This window comes from Hordeum vulgare, chromosome 3H (genome assembly GCF_904849725.1).
Source record: "Hordeum vulgare subsp. vulgare chromosome 3H, MorexV3_pseudomolecules_assembly, whole genome shotgun sequence".
In the NCBI taxonomy this organism is placed as follows: Eukaryota; Viridiplantae; Streptophyta; class Magnoliopsida; order Poales; family Poaceae; genus Hordeum; species Hordeum vulgare.
In genome coordinates, this window is record NC_058520.1 from 603798413 (window position 1) to 603803378 (window position 4966).

A 4966-nucleotide genomic window follows, 5' to 3' on the forward strand; every position below is an offset into this window, starting at 1 on the left:
ACTATTCCTCATCCGGGATGACGAATAGCGCGACCCTATATAACAAATGTTTGGTACGACTAGGTGTACTTACTCCCATTTTTGTTTCATATGTTCTAGGTATTATCTAGCATATGAGAAAATATGCATGTATATAGTATATAAGAATGTTTAGCTAGTATATATACTATTTTTTGGTAGTATGTATCATATTTCGAGCGTACTCTTTTTTATGTAGAATTATGTATGTAGTTCACAAATACAATAAAAACTATGGCTCACTTGCAATTTTTTCATGTAACTCATTTTGGAGTATCTTAGATATAATTTATGAACATACTAAAAATTATAAGGTACTGTATATGGTACCACATTGTAGTATATGAGACATGGATGTAATTACACCTGGTAGTATATATCTCTACTATTAAAGCAGGATCGAATGTCATGATGGTTCAACCAGCTGGATGGTTCGACCTTCCAGCGATCCCACCTCCCACGTAAAGAAAAAATCGGCAAGCGATCCCACCTCCCACGTAAAGAAAATCCTCTCGGTCTACCGCTACCTTTTTCAACCAGAAACCCACGAACCCACGATCCAATCACCCCCGACCCCGTCGCCCCCGTTCTCTCCCGAGAAGACGGCGCCCCGCCCACCCGACCCCCTCGCCGCCGGCAAACCCACGCCACGCCGCCTACCCCGACCCCCTCGCCACCGGTCGCATCGGCTCTGCCCTTCTGCTCCGCCACGCCCACCCCATGCTCCCCCCTCTGCCCGGTGACCGCGGCCGGCGCGCACGCACTGCGGAGGGTCGATGCCAGCGCACTCAGGTCCTTCGTCGCCGACCCGCTCGTCGCTCGTGCGGGGGTTCGCGTCCGCCTCCGAGCTGCCCGACCCCCTCTGGCGTGCACGAACGAGTGTGATCCCCTTCCCACCACGATCCCACTTCTCCCCCTCTCTCACGATTTGTCGATCCCTCTCTGTCGGATGAGAACTGCTTCTCACAGCCACAGCCACATCTCGGACGGCGCGAGGCATGTCAACTGTCGCCGATGGCGCGAGGATTTCATGAGGGCGACGGCAGTCGTGAGGGCTTGGTGGCGGCCGGCGTGGCCTCGCCGGGATCTGACTTGGCAACACGGCGTCAGTACAGCGAGTTGAATAGTCGACGGGGGGCTCTGCCTCTACCGCGATGTGCGCGTAGTCGGCCCCGTCCCCGGCGTCTTCGTCGGTGACGTCTTCAACAACCGCGCCGAGCTCATCGTCGTGGGTCTCCACAGCGCCACGCAGGCTGGCATCGGCTACGTGCCTGCCAGCCACCTCAGCGAGGGCCACCCCGTCGCCACCAGCATCGTGTCCTCGGGCGCCTACCTCGACGACCACGACAATGGGGACGTCTTGCTGTACACGGGGAGCGGCGGCCGCCCGCGCAACGGCGGCGACCACTACTCCGACCAGGAGTTCCAGCGCGGCAACCTCGCCCTCGCCTACAGGCTACAGCTGCAAGTACGGCGTCGAGGTGCGCGTCATCCGCTGCCACGACTGCGACGCCAGCCCCAGCGCCAAGCTCTACGTCTACGACGGGCTTTACAAGGTCGAATCTTCCACCTACGGCCCCGGCAAGTCCGGCCGCGAGGTCTGCCAGTTCAAGCTTGTGCGCCTGCCAGGCCAGGACGCGCTCGGCAGCAACACTTGGCGCGCCGCCAGCGACCTCACCAACGCGCTCGATGCCAAGATCCGGTCGCCCGGCTACCTCACGATGGACATGTCCACGAGCAAGGAGGCGGTCGCCTTCCCCGTCCGCAACACGGTGGACCAGGACTTGTCTCCCCTCGAGTTCGAGTACCTCGCACGCCCCGAGCTCCCGGCGGTGCCCAAACCGGCGAGGCGCGTCCACAAGTGTTGTATCTACGGCAAGACGGCGTGCGCGGCGTCCGGCTGCGCCTGCGTGAAGAGAAACGGCGGGGGCGGCCCGGCGTACAGTGCCGACGGCACGCTCGTGAGAGGGCGGCCAGTGGTGTACGAGTGCGGCGCGTCCTGCGGGTGCCCGCCTGGGAGCTGCCCCAACCGGGTGACGCAGCACGGTATGAGGCACTGGCTGGAGGTGTTCCGGTCCAAGGAGACGGAATGGGGCGTGAGGCCGCTGGACCTGATCCAGCCGGGCGCCTTCATCTGCGAGTTCACCGGGGACGTGGTCGCAGCGGATCACCCCCGGGTTGCCAACGCGAACGGCAATGCCAGTGCTGCCGGCGCGTCGACGGAGGAGTGGGGCGGCTTCGTGGACCCGAGGAAGTTCCCGCCGAGGTGGAGGGAGTGGGGGGACGCCGGCGAGGAACCACCCCGGTTCGCGCAGTGCCCGGCGCCGGGGTACGTGATCGACGTGTCCACGAGGAGGAACTTGGTAACCATGTGCCCTTGCAGACATTGACATGGATGAGAGATAATATAGTTCGCTATCTGGAAGGCTGGGACTGGCGTTGTTGCCTAACTAGCCAAGCAGGCTTATCCTATCCCCTCACTGTTTGATGCATCATTTAGCTGTCTATAGGCAGCTTCATTTCCCCAAAGCAAAAGTTGAAACAAAGGTTTCTTGGTCCACTGCAGGTCCTAACTGATGATTTAGGTCCAACATGATGATGAATATGTTTCAAGATCTTCTAAACCCTGCACCTTTCCAATTCATCATAATTTTTTCAACATATAATTTATCTTACAGAGACAAAAAATTTAAACATTCAGATTGATTTGGTGGATGTACAAGGTCCGAAGGTTGCTCTGGAGCATCAATCTAGACGGGGCATCCTACAACTGAAAAAACCCAGTGCTCTCTATTTTGATCTGTTGAAGAAGCTTCTGTTGTCTTAGCTGCTAGCATTGATTGTGGTTTCTTGCTTCTGCCTTCTTGTGGTTGCAGATTGTTTAGCCCAAGCCATGCTGGTAGCCATCAAAATCTGTCGTATTTTTGGCTTGTGATCCTCTCCTGACTTATATTTGGGTAATGTGGATGGCTTGATATGCAAAAAGAGGTTAGGGATTAACGCTTTATACCAAAACAATGGAGAGTTGAAGCTTCTGAACTGGAAGCTTGAACAAACAAATTGCCATGGACACTCTACTCCTCATCATGTCATTGATTAGTGTCATTTCCACTGAATATGATTCCGATTTGTTGGTATATAATTGATTTTCAGAAGTGATGTTCTTCTGGTCGTTCTCCACTGGGATCTGGATACGAATCTTCAGTGCATCTTCTCGGTTTGTTGCGGAACTTCCTATTTTAATTTGGCAACTTGTAAAATAAGTCTGGCTAAATTTGATGACTACTACTGATTGTATACTTTTCAACTCAAGTAGCTTGTACATGTGAGTTTCATTCATGTTGGATATTCTCATTCAGGTTCTGGAATTTATAGCTTTCCTTATTTGTGCCCGTATGTCCCTGCCTTGTGATCTTGTGCAAATGTTGTGTGAATATTTACTGCCTTTGGTGAGTTGTGTGCGGTGCCAATCCTACCGTTGGTTGATCTTGTGGCTTGTGTACTTAGCTGAATATAATTGGTTGTGGTGTTTGCTAATTTTTGTGTTTAGTAAGTAGTTTTGTAGTTTAACACTGCCTTTGCCGGTCCCAAGCCCGGATGAGAAAATGTGGAGGGAACTGCATCGTTTCCATTAGAACTTGCATGGTCTTGAAATATTTTGATTTGAGTGACAGGGAATGAAGGGTGTAGAAGTTACAGAGTTACTGTCGTTAATGTAAATGCCCGTATAAGGCTACACTCTGTATGTCTTTTATTTGTTTTTTGTCTTCTCTTATGAAGAAAATGGTTCTTGCTTCCCAGCTAACTATGAATATAAATGCCCGTATAAGGCATTATTTTCTTCTTACAAGAAGAAACTATTTCCAGTTTTCAGGTTATGCCTTGCCTACAATGAACGCATTATGTTGAATTGGTGCTTAATTACTTGGTATAGTAAGAATTGAAAGTGTTATGAAGTGCAACAGATTCTTTTTACTACTGGTCTTATTTCTAGAATTCTACTACAACTTTATCTAAGTAGGTGGGGATAACCAAACCTTAATTTTCTTGTTTACTTCTGGTAGGTGATGGGACAACTACGAGGGGCAATCGCCCACCAAACTATAAGGCCATATAGAGGTACAAAAAACATAGGGACACACAACGCCACACACCAGTGTACAAGGGGAGTACAATCTAGGCAAGGCGAGGCTCACACAACCCATAGTGTCTATAGCTAACTTGTGATTCGAGAGATGCTGGTGGATATCTTTTAGGCATGAGGTAAAAATGGTCAAAATCAGTCACGGTCTGGCTGGCGGCTGCAACCTCCAGGAGACATGCTTGCATGCTTGTAGGCATGGATTTAGGTGGATGAGCGCAAATTGAGAACAACAACAGTGAAATAATAGTTGAGTGCATGATGCATCAGAACAATGAATGATGCATCAGAACAATGAATGTAGGTCATTTGAAAATACTGAGGAAAAAATCAAGCATTTATTTGCTATCCCGTGACAACGTACGGGCATTCAACTAGTATATATAAAGTCTATTCATCATCCAGGGTGCAGAATAAGTTATTCTTCATCCGAGGTAATCATACGATCGTTTCATAAATAAATTACATTTGAAATGAAAATAGTTATACTTATATTAATTCATTATGTAAAGTTTGACACAAAAAACAAAAAATATAGGTCATAAGACCAGAAAAATCACATTTTATGTATATTTTACACTATATTTTTGTGTTTGTAAGTTTACATGACATAAAATAATTTTTACGTTGACTATATATTTTTACGATCTGTTTTTACGTATGAAATAAGCAAAATTTATGAAACATAAAATTACGGTGCATTGAAATGAAAATAGAGGGGGTGAAGAATAATTATTTCTCATCCAGGGGTGAAGAACATATATATATAGATAGATACTCTATTAGACACCCAGGGTGAGGAATAAA

General features: G+C 48.8%; 1 pseudogene; it reads left to right on the plus strand.

Annotated features, from left to right (window-relative positions):
• The first annotated feature begins 1032 nt into the window (after positions 1-1032).
• Positions 1033-2693, plus strand: LOC123442218 (annotated as a pseudogene).
• Positions 2694-4966: the final 2273 nt, after the last annotated feature.